The sequence below is a fragment of the Macaca mulatta genome, chromosome 1 (assembly GCF_049350105.2).
Source record: "Macaca mulatta isolate MMU2019108-1 chromosome 1, T2T-MMU8v2.0, whole genome shotgun sequence".
In the NCBI taxonomy this organism is placed as follows: Eukaryota; Metazoa; Chordata; class Mammalia; order Primates; family Cercopithecidae; genus Macaca; species Macaca mulatta.
The window spans coordinates 14,234,475-14,253,229 of NC_133406.1; the positions used below are offsets into that span (position 1 = coordinate 14,234,475).

At 46.9% G+C, this 18,755-nt stretch overlaps 1 long non-coding RNA gene across 2 annotated transcripts; it reads right to left on the reverse strand.

The window, feature by feature from the left end:
- Window positions 1–6,574: 6,574 nt before the first annotated feature.
- Window positions 6,575–18,106, reverse strand: LOC144340229 (uncharacterized). 2 transcript variants are annotated; one of them, XR_013416036.1, is made up of 3 exons: window positions 18,041–18,106; window positions 13,407–13,533; window positions 6,575–6,999 (listed from the first exon to the last, which is right to left on the reverse strand). It is a non-coding gene; the product is annotated as an uncharacterized LOC144340229 (long non-coding RNA). The 2 variants fall into 2 exon arrangements; XR_013416035.1 differs by lacking the exon at window positions 18,041–18,106 and adding an exon at window positions 13,785–13,875.
- Between the last annotated feature and the right edge of the window lie 649 nt (window positions 18,107–18,755).

Sequence of the window (18,755 nt, forward strand, 5' to 3'; positions counted from 1 at the left end):
AGCATCTCTAAAGTAGTCCTACAATAAGACTCCAGGCAAACCACCTGAAGCCACTTGGCCACCCTGGGGCCCCGCTGTCATCATCTCTAAAAGATCATCTCTAAATTTACTGGGCTAATGTTCTGTGGTTTGGTCTAGTTAGGGGGTTTCTAATCTCTGATGATAAAAGAGTTTATTATTTTTCTAGCACCTGATTTTGAGAGCTTACTGGCTTGAGAATTATAGTTGACCTTAGTAGACCTAAGACAATCCTAGTTAGGAGAAAATGGGTAGAAGATAGTGAGGATGGGCTTTAATTCTTGATTTATAAATACTTAATGATAGGTTCAATTCCTACCATTTATCCTTATTTATTTATTTATTTATTTTACAGCTCACTATTGGCTTCCATTTATTTGAAGTGAATGATGAGGTCAATCTGAAAAGACCTTTCTTCCACACCTATCCTTCCTTCAACCTGCTGTCGGAATCAGGTCCCTTTTAACTACAGAGAATTCAATGGTACCCCAATCCCATACACATCAAACTTTGATTAAAGAATGTCCTACTCTGACCAAGGATCTCCGAGCACCCAGATGAACCTCAAGCCATCGTTGGCCATTTTTCTTTACCATTTGTGGGATAAAAAAGCTGAAAATAGACAGGCGCGGTGGCTCACACCTGTAATTCCAGCACTGTGGGGGGTTGAGGCAGGTGGATCGTGTGAGCTCAGACATTCGAGACCAACCTGGGCAACATGGTGCAACCCCGTCTCTATAACAAGTACAAACATAAGCCAGGTATGGTGGCATGTGCCTTTAGTCCCAGCTACTTGGGAGGCTGAAGTGGGAGGATTGCTTGAGCCCGGGGGTTTGAGGCTGCAGTGAGCTGTTTTCATGTCACTGTGCTCCAGCCTGGCAGACAAAGCAAGACCTTGTCAAAAAAAAAAAAAAAAAAAAGACCTGGTTTGGTGGCTCACACATGTAATCCCAGTGTTTTGAGAGGCTGAGGTGGGAGGATCCCTTGAGCCCAGGAGTCTGAGACTAGGCTGGGCAACATAGCAAGACCCTATCTGTATTATTTAAAAAAAAAAAAAAGAAGAAGAAGAAGAAGAGAAACCTGAAGAGTAAATGAGAAAAAGGGCCAAAGGCTTCTGGCTTTGTGGACTCTACACTTGGAAGATTGAAAGAGGCTTTGCGAATTAGGATCAGCATTGCAAATTGCTTCTAGAAGTTTCTGAGTAGGTAGAAATTAGGAAGAGAGCCTTGTAGAAGTCTGAGTCAACTAGACTGAGGTGAGAATCCCAGCTTGACCTCTTATTAGCTGTTTGACATTAGGTAAATTTCTTACATTTACTTGAGCCTCAGTTTCTTCATCTGAAAACTGGGACATGATCATGCCAGTCTTATTTGTTGTTGTTAGCCAAAATGAGATAAAGTATGAAAACTCACTTTGCACAATGGCTGGAGTATTATCAGAATGCTAGAATATTCCCAGGTGCTGTAGTCTGAATGTCTGTGTCTCTTCTCTGAAATTCCCATGTTGAAAGCTAACCCTGATGTGATGGTTGGTATTAGGAAGTGAAGCCTTTGGGAGGTGATGAGGTCATGAGGGTGGAGCCCTCATGGAGGTGATTAGTGCCCTCACAAGTAAGGGGCTAAAGCGGTCAGAGCTCTTGCCTTCTACCATGTGAGGATGTAGCAGGAAGCAGGCTGTCTGGAAGAGGCTGCTCCAGAACCCGACCATGCTGGCACCCTTATCTCAGACTTCCGGCCTCCAGAACTGTGGGAAAGATCTGTTATTTATAAGCTAGAAGCTTCCAGAGCTGTGAAAAACAAATGTCTGTTCTTTATAAGATACAGTCTATGGTATTTTGTTATCTCAGCCCAAATGGACTAAGACAACCAGTAAATGTTAGTTCATTCCCCTTTGCATGCAAAGGGAAAACTGCTTGACCATGATTTCACATCAAGAGCTGTGTCCACTCTTAGCAGGTCCATATGGCAAGCTTTGTTTGGGTAGAGACCAGCAGAACTAAAAGAGCACCCTGTCTCTGAAAATAGTTGTTCAGTTCTAAAGATGCTGCCCCAGAGCAGTGCTGCTTTGTAGCCCCTAACCAGTCAACATCCTGATGACGGTGGTGTTAGGAGCCTGACCTTGATCTACTTTTCCTGTGGTCAGGAGAGGTAGACTGAACTGTCCCCAGTGGGCCCATGGGAGCTGTCAAAACAAAGTTCAGAGAATAGGCGTGGTCCTTGAGCAATCTCTCTGTGCACCTCCTGTATCAGTAGCAGTAATGATCCAACAACAAACAGATGAATACAATTACAACGTTTTCTGTGTGGCCAGGTACTATGTTACGTGCTTTCCATGTATTAATTCACTTCATCTTAACTCAACAGTAGGTGTTCAGTAAGAATATGACAACTTACAAATTCCTACAGCAGCCCGAGTTCAGAGCTATTTCCATCCTCATCACACAGATGAGGACATGGTCACGTGTAATGCACTTTGTAGTTTACAAAGCATTGAAATAAAGTGCACATTTTCGGAGTATAAAAGCAGCATGTAATAATAGTAGGAAACATGGAAAATTAATAGAATTAAAGAAGAAAAACAGCAATCACCCTTAATCCCATCACTCACCAAGCAGCTGCACCTGATTTTTAAATGGGCTCCCTGGATAGAGATGATGGTGATATTGATATATTTTGTGGAAACAGAAACTAAAGCTTTGAGAAAGCAGTTGCACAGTGTGGAGCAGATCTGAGGCTTGAACCCAGCCTTTCCCCGTATTTCCCCACAACTCTGATGGGTTGCAATTTTTGAAATCTGTCTCGATTGGATTTGCAGGTTCCTCTTCCACCTTGGGGAAAGTTCTGAAGCGCTGGGTCTGAGTGACTGGAGTGGGGCTGGCTTAACCTGTGGTGGTAAATCACTCATTCTCAAGTTTCTGACCTGGGAGCCTTAGATCCCTGGGGTAGAGGGGTAGCCAGAGTTATTACAAGAGGCCTGAGAATGCATGTGCCCTGCAAGCATTGCCTGTGTAGACTGAATAAATAGCACCTCCCATCCATGTGAGCAGTTATTTGTTGAATCTATGTAGATGGCTATAATTAATAAAATGCATGTTTATTCAAAAGCATAGCTAAATTCATTATAGACTTTTGTCATGTATTTTCTTAATCAAGAAATATTAAACATACAACCACTATCACATGAGAGTCTGCCATATTTTGGGGGTTTCAAAAGGATTCACAAATATGAGAATACAAGCGCTGCTACTAAAGAGGAAAGCTGAGGCTGCGTCCAGGGCTTGTGCAGAGCAAGCGGACAGTAGAAATGGGGATGGGCATCTCTCTGGAGGGACTTGGAAGCAGCCACTCACTCAGTAAGGTTCACAGTGTGGTATCGTGTTTATGAAATACTCACTTAGTTTGTTAATTTTTAAAATGGTTTTTAAAAAATCTAAATCCATTTCATGTTGCATAGACCTAGTCTGAGTTTGGAAGGGTAGCCCAAGAGGAATGAAGGTGCTGACTTATTTTACGACTCCAGTCTTTCATGGAAAAAGAATGATATTGCCTTGTGTGATTCTGGGAAGCAGCCTCCCACGTCCCTTCTTTGGGCGAGTCAAGAGGCCAATCTAGGTGCGTAGTGGGGCACGATGCCTGCTTCACACCACCTCTCACCTGTCACTTGGGACCCTTCCTCTCTGCCTTGTGGTTTACGATCACATGCCCATGCCCATTTTCTCTGCCAGATTTTGGGCTTTGTGGATCCAGGACTATGCCTGCTTTTTTTGTTTTTTGTTTTTTTTTTTTTTGAGACAGTGTTTTGCTTTGTTGCCCAGGCTGGAGTGCAGTGGTGCGATCACAGCTCACTGCAGCCCTGACTTCCCAGGCTCAATTGATCCTCCCACCTGAGTCTCTTGAGTAGCTGAAACCTGGCTAACTTTTTTTTATTTTTTGAAAAGACTGGGTCTTGCTAAGTTGCCCATGCTGGTCTTGAACTCCTTGCCTCAGGTGATCTGCCCACCTTGGTGGCCGTAAATGCTGGGATTATAGGCGTGAGCCACCACACCTGGCCCTACATCTGCCTTGTTAACAGGCTTATCTCCAGGATCCAGCATAGAATGTGCTGAAAAATATTTGTTGAACAAATTAGTCAGAGACTGGATGAATACATGAATAGTTAGGTGTGTCTTTAATTTTACAAAGTAGAGATGAAAATGTTTGAAGGACATTTAAAAAGTACAGAGAGATCACTATTAAATGTGCCTTTTTATTTTTTTCCCTGCGTGGATTTCTAGATCAGAGTGTTGAATGGAAAACCCATTTTTCCTCTTGATTATAGAAACAATATATGCTTGTTCTAAAAACAAAGTAAAAGGAAAAAGATAAGGAAAAAGCGGACTCTCCCTACTAATCACGTCTCCATGCACCTCTGGAGAATGCCCTCCTGGTTCTCCTGAGTGTGTTCTGTGTAAGTCTCCATTGCCCCTCGCCACAGACCCATCCTTTGCCTTCTGCTGTTCCTGGGAGGCTGACCCCCTCGGGGAATAACCCAGGTTCCTTTCCTCCCTGGCTTCCTGTGAGTTCAGCCAATGGGAGGCACCTGCAGGAGTCAAGCCCGTGGGCAGAGGGAGAAATCCTGAGACAGCCGCTCCCTGCGTCCGCACTCATCTCTCTGTCCGTGCTCATCTCTGTGGCCGCTTGTCCTTCCTGGCTTCAGTTCCCACCACTGCCCCCTACCCTGCATGGTTCCAGTCCTAGCGAGGCCCAGAAACTCTCTCCACCTGCTTTGTTCTTCGTGGGCATGGGGTCCTGAGGGCCCCGCCTTGCTAGCCTGGGTGTCACCATCCTGTCTATTCACTTCGCTCTGCACACAGCTCTTGAAGAGGTGCCTTCACTAAAGCTTCTTCCTATGGACCCTATTTGATAAATTCTGCTTTTAGCCAGGACTCTGATTGGAACAAGATGCATCTATAGTCACATAATCAGAGTTGTCCTATATATTCTATTTTATAATCTGCTTTTTAAAGTAAACAATACACTATTACAGGACTCTTTTAAATCCAGCAAATATAACTACAGGTCCTCATTATTTTACTTGGTAAGATTTTCAACAGGATTTAATGAAATCCCACAAATATTGATTGAGCACCTATCACATGCAGGATGTAGTCCTGCCCTCGGGCGGGGTACAGAGCTACGTGGGCATTAAGACAGATGTGGAAATAATGTGGATAGAAAATACAAGGTGTCATCAGGGAGATACTAGCTAAGAACCATGGAATTCAAAGGATAGAGAGAGAGAGAGAGAGAGAGAATGGAGACATTAAGCAAGGTTTCCTGCAGGAGGTATTGTCTGTGATACACCAGGAGGTTGTGGAAGACTTAAAACAAAGTGACCTGGAGCAGAAAGACATCCCAGGCAGAGATGGAAGAGCCAGCACTTGGAGCTGAAAACCTGCGGTTGTTTGATCAGTGAAGAGTTGACTTTCTTCCGTTGTCCTTTATTCATCTCCTTGAACGCAGTTTTCTGGAATCAATACCATTTTTCTGTTACCTCTGTAGATTATAACCTGCCGGAGGCCAGGGACGATTCCTTCATATCCTTCTATAAACCTCCCAGCTAGCCTATGGTAGGGATTCCAAGGACACGTTTGTTGAATGAGTTTGAATGGCCAACCTATGGCAGGCATGGAGATTTGTTGCCATCTTGGGGTGGGTGTTGAGGGCCAGGTTGAGTGGTTTGTGGGAAACTCTCTGAACCTGGTTCCTTCCGATGATGTCCCCTCTCTCTTTTCAAAGACTTCCTGCTCTTTCAGGCTGAGATGGAATCATAAACGTGAAAATGATTTGACGGCAGGGAGGCTATCTGCTGAGAAAATGGGTCCCTTTTTCCTATTCGTTCTTCTGGGTGTGGATCGGGAGTGGGAAGGCCACACTTCTTCATGGAAATGATTTAGGAGGAAACTCAGACGCTCTGGTTTCCTGGCTGGTGTTCACTGGGGAACCCAATAGCAAATGGTTCTGCAGGATCAGGCTGATCTTCGAGACAGAGGGTAAAACAAGAACTGAGTTGGCCTCTTCTACCAAAATTAAAAGTTCAGGGAGCCCCTCTTTTCCTGCTGCCCCTCCCTTTCCTCTGGCCAACCAAGAACAACCAGAGAGCACCAACTTTCGCCTCGAACTCCTGCTTTCTCTCTTGCCCTCCACATCCTGCTTATTTCATTGTGCTTGGTGGCTCAGGGTCCTGGTGGCTGGGCAAGGGATTACGGCAGAGTTTGGGATACTTGTACAGCACTCGCATGTTTGGTAACTAGGTACAGCTGCTGATGGTGTAGCAGCAGCAACAACACGGAAGCAGAAGAGGGTATGCCCAGGCATGCACGTGCGCTCTGCTGCACACTGACCGTGTCCATGCCTTTGCCATCGGGCAGCTTCCTGCTGTTAGGTTTAGTGTCCCCTCTGCAAACTGGAGATGGGAACATCTAGTGACCCTCACAGTGTTATTGTGCAAACAAGGGGGAGAAAAGGCAAGTGGAAGCATGTAGGATAACACTCTACATGGAGACTCAGCAGATTTTATTATTTTTCTCCTAACACACAAGTACTCTATGTTTTAAAATTCCATACTCCTATGGGAATGAAATGTGTTTCTTTGTGAATGGGTATCTGTTACTATCACATGCAGTACAAATTCTCATGGAGGTAGGTAGCAGACATCCAGTTTGGGAAGAGGTGTTATAGTTGGGGAGAAATCAGGTTTATCTGGCATTTATTTATTACTCATTCATTTATTCATTTATTTGAGACAGGATCTTCCTGCTGTTGCCGAGGCTGCAGAGCAGTGGCGCCGTCTTAGCTCATTGCAGCCTTGACCTCCTGGCTCGAGTGATCCTCCCACGTCAGTCTCCAGAGTAGCTGAGATTATATGTGCATGCAACCACGCCAGGCTATCTGGCTTTCAAAGCAAGTCTATGGAGACTTGCTCTGATGCTATCCCCGGTTTCTAAAAGTAAAATTAAAATGAAGAAAGGAAAAAAAAGAGAAAAGAAAATGAAAATCTCGAGCATGTGACTTCCATTTCTAAATCCAGTCATTTTCTTGTCTCATGAGCTGTAAAATGTGCCGTCTGTGGTTGCATGACCCTCCCCAAGCCTGTGATACGCTTTTCAGGGAGGAGAGCTGCTCTGAATGAAACCAACCAGCGTGGATGGAACTCCAGGGTGTCCTGTTATGACAGTCTTGTGAACATCTAGGAAAACCTGTTGGTGGCTGAAAAATTCAGATTCTAAATACTGTTTACTCCTGAATAATTTGTGATTCCTTTCCCAGCTCAAATAACTATAAACCTCTCCAAAGTGCTTTATAAACACTCATTAGAGTCTTACAAAAGTCTTTTGAGTGCCATATGATTATCTCCATTTGGCAAGTGAGTAAACTGAGTCACAAAAGTTGAAAGATCTGCTCAAAGTTATGCCAGAAGCAAAGGCAGGGCTGGGCTGGAGCTCAGACTTCCCGGCTCCTTGGCTGGTGAACGACTCCACATTATGTGCTGGAACTAGGCACGTCTGGGCTCCTGATCTTCCTGGGGCCCCATGGTGCCTCTTCCTTCCACTAGCGACTCTTCAGTCAGTTCACTGGGACTGGCCGAAGTCCCCTAGCTCCTGAGACCTCACTGCCCAAAAGCAAAGACTCCAACTCTGAATAGTCAACTGAGCCACATGCCTGACAACCACCTCTATCTTTTCCTCCTGAACAGAATTTAATTAAACCCCACAGCTGCATGTGGGGCTCTTCTCCAAAGCCTGCTTAGAAGGGCTCACAGAAGGATAAGCAGATAGGGCAGTCAAATTTGGGGTTTTCTGCTTTTCTGTTTGTTAATCAGCTGAAAATAGCCAGGATTAAGTGAGTGAACTAAATATTTCCTGGTTTTTGGCTGCCTTGCATTTGAACCCACTTCTTATACTGGGACTCTGCCATCCACCAGGGAAACAGGAAAGGCTGGCTACTAGCTCTCCTAGACCCCTGGCAGTGGGGTGTGGACACAGGACCAAAGCTTGGCCAGCTGGACCCCTGCCTGGGACTCTGAGTGAGCAGTGAGTGAGGAGAATCAGCCCAGGGACATTGGAGACTTGAGCTGAAGGTGGGCTGTGGAGGTCCCAGCATCCCGTATCTGCTAGCAGTGGTGCCATGGGGCTGGCAGAATGGCCAGGGTCTCAGGGAAGCACCTCATCATCAGGTTGGACAGTGCAAGACCTCGGCTACAGTGCAAGCTGCCAACCCCTGGTGTGCTTTGCTTCCTGCTCATTTCCAGAAACTTCTGGATTGATTTGTAAGTTACTGGCTAGTCTTCCAACTAATTTTTTTCTTGGTGACATTCACAAGAGTCAGGAGTTTTGTTTATTTGTGTCTTTATGGGTATGAGTTGGAAAATGAGAGAGGTTTTCCTTTTCCTTCCTCTCTCATCATATTATTGAGAGATGAGCGCTCAGAGCTAGGATGTGACCACTGATAAAGCAGAGATGGTGAAAATGCCGTAAGAGAGAAAGGCAGTAAAGTTTAGGATGTGAGGTTAGAGGAAGGTCTAGCTCATTGTTCTCCTGCAGCCCTGAACCCACATCAACAATATTGGTTGGCACGCCACCATCACATCACATTGAGACCACCTGTGCCAGTGTCACCGTGAACAGCAGCACTGCCTGGCACTGTAACCATGATGGTCATGACCAAGTCAGCGTCTCTGTGTACTCAGCTCCTGTCTTCCTCTGAGCTCCTCTCAACAGATTCTCTTTGTCCAGGGCTCTTAGCCAGCGTGGATGTGAAGCTGAGGTGGAGCTGCTTACAGCTGTGAGCAGGGAGCAAAGACCATGCCCGCGTCCGAGCCCTGGATATTGCTATATCCACACTGCCTGGGCACGCGATGGTGCTGTCCAGGTCATCTGGAAATCTTAGAAAATGGTGTTTTTACCTGTGCCCATGGCCTTGGGCAAAAGGCCTCTTATAGACTCTTAGAAGAAGAAAACATAATAAAAGCTAATATTTGTTGAGTGCTTATTATGTAAAATCTCCTTTAATCTTTCCACCGTCCTTATGAGGAAGGTGTTATTATTATCCCTAATTTACCCGCTCTCGGTGGTGAAGGCAGCCCACCTTTGCTGTCACCTTGCTGCAGCGCCTGTGCAGGAGCCTACAGGCTCCTGGGTGATTTCCAAAGCTGACTGTGCATCAAAATTCCACAAAAAGATGAGACAACTGCAGATTTCCAGGGTCCGTGCCCAAAGATTTTAATTGAGTAGACCTTGAGAGGTGAGGGTGAGGGCTTTGAGATGGAATTATTGCAAGCATCCCAAGGGGTTCTGAAGGACTCTGCCCGTGGACAAGCCCCTGGGAACACTGGCTGACATGAGGGCATATGTGGCCATTCCCGTTCTGTGCGTTTGGCTGAGAAGTCATGTAGGTCACAGTATTCTTTCCTGCTAAGCCTCGACTTGGCCTCAGAATCCTCAGTGCAGGCAGTGACTAGCAATCATTTGCAGGTAGCTTCAAGACAAAACCAATTTGTCATCCTCAGCCTAGAGCCTCCAGGAAGGGCACTGAAGAAGCTGAGTTTTATCGCAGGCCACCACTTCAACAAAGAAAATGACAGAATATCTCTGCACCTCTGGCTTCTTTCTACTGTGTTATCAGGGGGAGAAGATCATCAAACTTTTCACCTTCCTGGAAAGGGCGGATTCTTATCTCTAAATTACTCTATTAGTGAAGGGAATGCTGGCTCTTATAACATTTTATAACATGTTATAACTGTCATTGAAACTGTTCTCTGTGTGTGTGGTTTTTTTTTTTTTTTTTTTTTTTAAGCAATCAAATGATCAGGGTCGACCTCATGAATTGGATTAGCTTGCACATGTTGGACCTATTAGTTAGGATGTCTCTCAACGTCAAATCAGTCACATTTAATCAGCAGCAGGGAATGGGGAAGGGGTCCTGTTCCATCCAGCCCCTCAGGTTCCAGGCAGATGAAGTCTGTTGTCATCCTTAATGTGTGTTTTCTAGATCCCCCAGGTGTTGGCCTCCAGGAGACAGATGGTAGTGAGAGACAGTGGAGAATTGCCCAGGAAGCTTTTTTTTTTTTGACGGAGTTTCACTCTTGTCACCCAGGCTGGAGTGGCGAGATCTCGGCTCACTGCAATCTCCGCCTCCCAGAGTCAAGCAGTTTTCCTGCCACAGCCTCCCAAGTAGCTGGGATTACAGGCATGCGCCACCATGCCAGGATAATTTTGTAATTTTAGTAGAGACGGGGTATCACCATGTTGACCAGGCTGGTCTTGAACTCCTGACCTCAGGTCATCCACCCGCCTCGGCTTCCCAAAGTGCTGGGATTACAGGTGTGAGCCACCGTGATTGGCCCAGGAAGTTTTACAGATCATTGGAAGAGGGAGAATTGGCCAGAACCCAGTCACATGGCTACGCTCAACTGCAAAGAGTCTGGGAAATAGAGCCCCGCTTGTCCAGGAGGAAAGGGAAGAGGGTTTGATGAACAGCTAGCCAGAGTTCCCTTGGAGCCAGGAGGGTCTGTGGCCATGCCCTAGAAGGAGTGACTGAGTCCCGCAGAATCCACAGTGGGTAGTGCTTGTGTCAGTGACATGTAATCTTGTCACTCTTGAGTTGTTCCCATATTACACAATTAAAATACATTCAATGGGACGGTTTTCAAATTTTGAATAGTAAACACACAGTCACACACACACACACAGACAGCCACGCACACACACAGAATCCACGAACAATAAATACTTTAAAATTCTTTGGTGGGTGGATCAGGAGGTCAGGAGATCGAGACCATCCTGGTTAACACAGTGAAACCCTGTCTCCACTAAAAATACAAAAAAATTAGCCGGGCGTGGTGGCGGTTGCCTGTGGTCCCAGCTACTGGGGAGGCTGAGGCAGAAGAATGGTGTGAACCCGGGAGGCGGAGCTTGCAGTGAGCTGAGATCGCACCACTGCATTCCAGCCTGGGTGACAGAGTGAAACTTCATCTCAACAACAACAACAACAAAAAAAAAAAAAAAAAAGAAAAGAAAAAAATTATTCTTCCTCATTTGAACACCCTATAGTAATATTTTTGGAGTTCTGGAATTCTCTCCATTATTTAATAATGTCTTATAACTTTTGTGGAGCTTTTTACAGTTAGATCTTAGTATGCCTGTCCAGCTCACCTCATGGTTTTGTTTTTTTAGCTGTTTGTCTCCCAAACTGTTTTCCTCAACTCTAAGGGAAGCCTGTCAGAATCTGTCCTGGTCTTCTCCATATTCTGAAATGAAGACTGGAGGGATAAATGGAAGTTTCTGGCTTCTTTGGAAAAATGTTAACCTGGTTCTTTAATCTTGGAAGCAGGAGTCTCTGGTAAGGAAAGTGTGTGCTCTGAGGCCACCTCCGGTGTGTGTGTGTGTGTTTGGGGTTGGAGGGTGTGGGGTGTCACCTGGCCAGAGCATTGCACCTCTTATTGTCTCCATTTACACAATGAGGATAATAACACCAACTTCACAGATGGTAATGAGGTGTAGGGGAGGCAGTGCCTGATGTACGGTAGGCGTCAAAACTGGTAAGTGTTGTTATTCCTATTGTTAATGCCACAGTCAAGGAGCTCAGACATGGCTCGGGATGTGTGGGTAGAATTTATACATAGGGATAAGAATCTGCACATATAAACGCAGAACAAAGGTGTGGTCAGGGGTGCTCTCCCACTGGCCCGCCCCCTGAAGGGCTTCTAGTGGGGATGTCTCCCAGAGCCCTCCCTTATAACTAACTCTGTATGCCCTCCAGCCCTTGCTGCACAGTGACTCAGTTTCTCCTGTGATAAAAGGGGATTCAACTACAGTTCTAAACTTGCCTGTGAAACACATTGAGAGCCTTGAAATAAAGGTGGTATTTAGTGTGAGTTCAAAGCGTTATGTAATTATTTTATTGCCCCTTTTATTCCTGAGTTTTTTTCCTGTTTGCTCTGCTTACAAACCCAAGCTACAGCCATAAAACCACTTTTATGCCAGCGCCTTTCACACACATTGTGTACCAACCGCACATCGCCATCTAGGTGCAAAGTGCTCAGGAGGATGAGCGCAGAGAAGCAGAACAGGAGCGCCAGCAATTTCCGCCTAATTGAGGCCATTACTGTGCACTGTCACTGAAACTGGGTCATGGTTGATGCTTTTTTTTCCCAGCTATCCAAATGACCAGCTTCTGTCTCGTGAATTGGATTAGCTAGCTCATGGGGGAACCTGTTAGCGAGGATGGCCCCCAACATCAAATCAATTCTGCTTCTCAAGCCATCATTCTCTCTTGTAGATTCAGAGCTTATGTCCTGCCATCATTCTTTCCAGAGTCCCATTACCTGAAACCGTAGGATTTTGTTTTTGTTTTTGAGATGCAATCTTTCTCTGTAGTCCAGGCTGGAGTGCAGTGGCGCGATCTAGGCTCACTGCAACCTCTTCCCCACAGGTTCAAGCGATTCTCCTGCCTCATACTCCCGAGTAGCTGGGACTACAAGTGCAAGCCACCACGTTCAGCTAATTTTTGTGTTTTTAGTAGAGACAGGGTTTCACCATGTTGACCAGGCTGGCCTCAAGTGTAAGCCACCTCACCCGGCCTTGAAACCATAGGATTAAAGAAACCTCGAGTTGGAAAAGACCCTAGAGGTCTGCTGGTGTCACCGTTCACCCAGGTAGGAGTCCCTTTTACAGCATCCCACGTGGACAGTGGCACAGCCCTTGCAGCAAGCACAGGGTCCACCCTCACTATGTGGAGAGGACTCCCATTCTATCATTGGGTGGATGTGGTTGCAAAATCTTCTTCCTTACGCCAACAGAAACGTGACTAGGCTCAGGTGAGTCCCAGGGAGCAGGAAAGGCTTCGAAAGCTCTGTCAGCCTTGGGCCTCTTTAAACCCCTGTGCGGGAATGGAAGAAATTCAGGACCTGAGGGGAATTTCTGTTCTGGTTCTTTCTAAACTTGGTTTTATAAACCCTGGCAAGTGGCAGCCCATTTAAACGAGACACTGCTTGGGGTTAATTTAACGGGACTGAGCCTTCAAGGGCAGCATCTTTGTTGCTGTTCTGATCTGTACTTTTTAATTCTAGTTAAAATAAGGAACTGCAAGCCAACATATTATGGAAGAGCCAGGGAAGCCTCTCCGGCATCTGCCTAACCCAGCAGGAGCTTAAAGGGAATGATCCAGTCCTCAAATTTATGGACTAAATCATTTATCCAGTTGCACTCAACACATTCCTACTGTGTGAACAGTCCTGCGGGTTAAGAGATTTCAGATCCTTATGCCTGAGAAACTTACAAACTCCTTAGGGAGGTGGGAAACTTCAGCTGGACCAGATGACTGTACACCTCGCCCCCACGGAAATCTCACCTTCAGACACTGCAGAAGTGCAGTGGCCATTTGGAGCATCTGTTCTTCCTCCCTCCGTTGGTCTTTGGGTCACACACACCCCAGAGAACAACTTCCTTCTGCCAGTCAGCCATCTTACCCCATGCACCTAGAGAGTGAGGAGAATGTGAGTGGGTGCGGGGCTGCAAGGCAAGCAACCTGACTCCGAAGACAGGTCCAGCCAGGGAGAGCTGGTTCTGCGGCCAGACAGAGGCAACCAGATGCTGGGGTTGGTGGTTAGAAGCTTCGCAGGGAGCCCATGAAAAAAGCTCTGTGAAATTGTACGGAATAAATGAACACGTGAATGAGTAAATGAACCTGGAATCTACTCTATATCTGCCCACGGTCCCAAAGTATTACCCAACTCCATCCTCATTCTCTTGTGCTGTATGCTTTAATCCAGATGGCTCAGGCTCTAGAAACAGTTCTAGACACCTCTTGCATCTGAGTGCATCCTCAGACTCCTTTCCTAAGAGACTTCCTAAGAGACTTTATAGAGCAGAGGATTCTAGAAGCAAGGTCTTGTGGGATTCTCCCTCTTTTAATCTCTCAACAAAGATAGGCAGAGGAATTTATTATTATCCATTTAAGTTGATTGGTGTCCAAGACAATCCAGCAGTGAGTGCACTAATGTTTAGGTAGAGTCTTTTAATGTGAGCTCAAAGCACTTGGGAAAACTTTTATATTCATAGTGTTCAAGTGAAGCAAGTAGATGTCAAGAATTATTATCCCATTTAATAGGTGGAAAATCTGAGGCCCTCATTCATAAAGTGAGTCAAGAATACAGCTTGGGAGAGATGCCAAGTCTTTCTCTGCCTGCACAAGTAGGCGAGATACCACGCGAATGTCTCTGTAACATGGGTTTTGGCATATTTGCCTTCTCTGAAGTCGGCTCTCCCTGGTCAGGGTCCCTGCAGGAGCCAGACAGTGGGGAGTGGGTGCAAAGACATCTATACCTTTGCCATGTCAGTCCCTGGGAGTGAAGATGGTGGGCTGCTCTCTGGGGGGCCTCTGCAGCTGTGCTCCTGCACTGTCTAGAGTTTCTTGGCAATTCATATTTCTTGTACACTCTTCATTCTTGCCCTCTTCCTCTTGGGACACAGGGACGTACCTCACCTTCCCCAGTGAGTCCCACACCAGCTTATTCTTTTCTGCTGCATCTCCTGGGAATTCGCAGTGTCTTCAGCCTCAGGGTGTCCATTCCTGAGCTGACCACTCACCTTCCTCGTTGCCTTCTTTGGTCATCCACATGGCTATGCCTATGGCTACGCTCAGAGTCACACATAACTGTCTCACTACAAAAATATTGGGCCCAGAGGTCTCCCTCTCTGACTACTAACTCTTCTGCCACTTGCCAAGTACTCTTTCTGACTTCATCCATCCTGTACTCCACTGCAGGCCCATGGCCCACCATTTCAATGCTGCTTCCTCGAGCCTATGAACCCCCTCCTACATCTCCTAGAGTCTTCACTGAACATTATGTCAATTCTCAGCCTCAGCTCTAAATGCTCATGGTTTCCAAAAACATATCTACAACCCACCATAGGTCTTGAGCACCAAAGTCTGATGTCCAGTTGCCCAGTGGACAGACATCTCCACTGGGAGATCTCATAAGCACTAAAAACCTCAATGTACTGAAACCTGAATTTATATTTCTCTCCCCAAATGTGCTCCATTTCCATGTTCCCTTTCTCAACATCCATCCAGTGGAGAGGTTGCTTAAGCCCAAGTCCAGAGCCACACTTGGCACGCTCATCTTTCTGATCCCCCCACTGCCATCGGCCACCCTGGTGCTTGTCAGTTTGCCCACACTCTCCCTCTCCACAGCCCCTTTCCTAGTTCAGACCTTCTGTCTCCCTTGTTGGGATCATATCAGCCTCTTCCCCACTTGCCTCTGGCTCTGGGCTTATGCCTTCAACTGATTCTCCAAACTGTAGCAAGAGGGATGCCTCAAATCACAGATTGGATCCATCTCTCCTTAAAGCCCTGCAGCAGCTTCCTGTGGCCCTCAGGATAGAATTCAAACACTTCCAGGATCTGGACATCTCCTGCCCCTCCGCAGCCCTGCCTCGCCCTGCATTCCAGCCCCGACAAACCACGGTCAGTCCCTTCCATGGTTTTGGGTCTCCTATCTGGGAACTTCGCACCTGCTGTTCTCTCTGCTTGAACTCTCACTTTCACCCACACAACCTGACTCACTCCTCACTCTCCTGCATGTCTCAGCTTGGAAGTCACCTCTTCCAGAAAGCCTTCCCCGACCCTCTGGTCCAGGTTAGATCCCCCACCTGGATTCCCACAGCACCGTGTGATTCCCCTACCACAACCCTAGTCATGCCCTTTAGCGAACAGCCAACAGTTATTACGCGCCTGCTCTGTTAGGCTGTTTCTTGGGACTTTATAAGAATGATCACATTTAATCCTATGAAGTAGGTATTGCTATTATCCTATTTTTTAGATGGACAAACTGGGGCAAGAGCAGTCGCACACACATAGAGTCAGTAAGTGGTAAAGTTGGGATAGAAACCAAGACAATCTGACTCATGATGTTACACCGTGTGTTAGAATTCGCCTTGAAAAAAAGACACAAGCTTGTGCCCTGTGCCAAGAAAGTTTCTGATGATGGTGGTGGTGGTGGTAGGATTTAATCAGTTGGCAGAAGTCTGTACTTCTAACAATCTCTGATTCTAAGGGGCAGGACCCATGTCCATTTCTCTTTATTGCAATTGTATTATGTTTCTTACCTTCACTCTGCAACAAGCTTGGTGAAGACAGAGAATATGTATCTGAGGTCCTTCATCTCCCCTCAGTTCCTAGACCAGCACTGGCCCATAGTCAACCCTCCATAAGGGTAGAGGGAAAAAGTAAGTGGCTTTTATCCTGTGCTTTCTGAACTCCTGGGATGCTAGAAAGAACCAGATAACCTTGTCCACTGAACCCACAAATTCACGCTCTTCATCCCTCCCTCACTCCACTTCCTTCCCAGTAGTTGTTGGAGTTTTTGAATTTTCCCTCTGTGAGCCCTTGCCCTCTCCTGCCATGTTCTCAGCAAAGGCCCTGGCCTCCAGGTCCGTGAGAACAGGATTCCCTGTAGCAAGAGCTCTTCCCTAGCCTCCTCCACTTCCAAAGGGGCTGGAATCTTCACCCCTTGTTCCCTTCCCTTTGTAGAGCACAGAGGAGGTGGAGGCCTCCCCCTGTCCTGGGCTCCCCTGCCCCACGTTCCTGGAGGGCGCCCTTGGGCCACTGTTGTAACCACATGGTGACTTGCTTGTTCTCATCCTTCATGACCCACCCTCCTCCCATGCCCCACTTTGTTAATTTCACTCTCCTCTCAAAACTTTTCACAGTGCCATTGATGGGGTATAAATGCAGTTGGGCATCGAGGCTCCCACAGACAGACCCAAACCTGTCTTCCAATGTTAACTTCTTTTCTCTCCTCCTCTTCAAATAGGTCTCTTCCTTACAAATTTCTGCCATTCCTTTCTCTCTCTGCCTTGCCTCTTCCTTTTCTCCCGGCCACAGCCTTACCCAACCTCCCTGCCCAGCTCGGACTCAGCTTTCCTAGGAGGCTACCAGACAGTTCGGTGGGCTCTCATTTCTTTGAGTGTATTCAGCAGTTGGCTGATGCTGCATCTCCAGCACTTGCCCTAGATTGTTTTATCTCCCTAATGGCCTGTAAACCCCTTGAGGGCAGAATCTGGCCTTTGTACTCTAAAAAGGTCTTCACACTAGAGAATGCTCCACACATGTGTGATGCTTAAGGGAGTCCCATCCTTCATCAGAGATTCCCACCGATGCCAGCTCGTAGCTCGTCAGGACGTGTCCCAGATGGTGTCTGGGAGTAGCCTATGCAAAGCAGGAGTTTTGCCCCAAAGTCTTCCTGTTTATTGCACTGGGCTGGCTGCAAGACATTGAGGATGCTGTCCCAGGGGCCAACAGGGTGACTGTCACAGGCACCATGATGGCTGTGTCTGGGTGCTCGCCAGTGTGACTCCAAGAAGAGGCCGGGAGCCAGAGCTGCATGCCTCTGTCAGCACCAGCCTCCTAAAAACACTCGACTTTCTCCAAGCATGGATTGTCTGAGCTCCACTCCTGCTCCCCAAAGAGGCCAGGGAACAAGTCAGACAGGGGACAAGTCAGACAGGCTCAGCTGTGGGAGGCTGGAGCAAAAAGACCAATAAAACTGACTTTATTTGTAATGTTCCCATGTTTGTGATTTTGCTATTTCTACTCTGTTTCCTCGGAGCAATGAAACAAGGAAAAGGAACAAAAAATAACAAACGCCAGCTCTGAGTACACATGAACTTTAAGGCCTCCCTCCGGCTCCCTCTCTTCCTCCTTCCTCACCAGGTTTGCCTGGCTGACCCTTCCAGCCAGTGAATTCCTTTCCCAGATTGAGTGTTTTCCATTTTAATTTTTATGGCATTTCCCTGGATTAATGGTTAACACATTCATTTTCTCCCCTCCACCCTCCATTATCGAAGAGTGCTTTGAATAACCATTAACTCTCTGGTTAACCGAAAGAAACACGTTAATCATCTACAAGTCCTGGGGCCGGAAAATTATTCTTCCTAACCTTCTCCCAATGGCAAGAGAACCCCTGTCCCTGAGCAGCTCACCTTCAGCCACACCTGGGTCTAGAAGCTTGCAAAATCCCTCTGGTAATCTTGTTACAAGGACTTATTAGTAAACTGAGGTCATAAACTGCTGAATGGCTAAGTGCTGTGCTTTTCAACCCAGCCACCACTGGTTGCTCTAGGACCCTATAAAGAGACCAGGCTGGGCTGCTTCTCCCTTCTTCTTCTTCTTCTTCTTCTTTTTTTTAATTGTTTTGCCAGTAAAGTCTCATCTATTGTACATTCCTTGTTACTGGGAAACTCAAGTGGCTGTACAGGCTGTTCTTGGAGCCACAGTTAAAAGTGCTTTGACCCAAACACACATGTGGCGTCATCCTGAGCTCTGTTTGCGCGGGGCCAGGACACCAGCCTAGGAAACCTCTCCCTGCTGTAGCAACTGAGTGTGGCCAGGATTGAGGGACCACGGGGGTGGCTTTGAATGCAGCAATCCAAGTCTCCTTTTCAGGGAGGGTGACCTCTTTCTGAAGTTCAGTGGATGGCCCTCTTCCAGGGATAGGGAGACAGGAGGAGGAGGAAGAAGAAAAGGAGGAGGAAAGTTCTCAACAGCCCCCCACCCCCAACCCATCCAGGAAAGAAGGACTGCAGTCCCCAAGACCGGCTGGAGGAGTGGCGTGTGCACGGTGTGCCCGCAGGGTAGAGCGCGCCATCTTGGAGAGATGCCCCTTTCATTCACAAAGCGGATCTGTTGCCGAGCCCA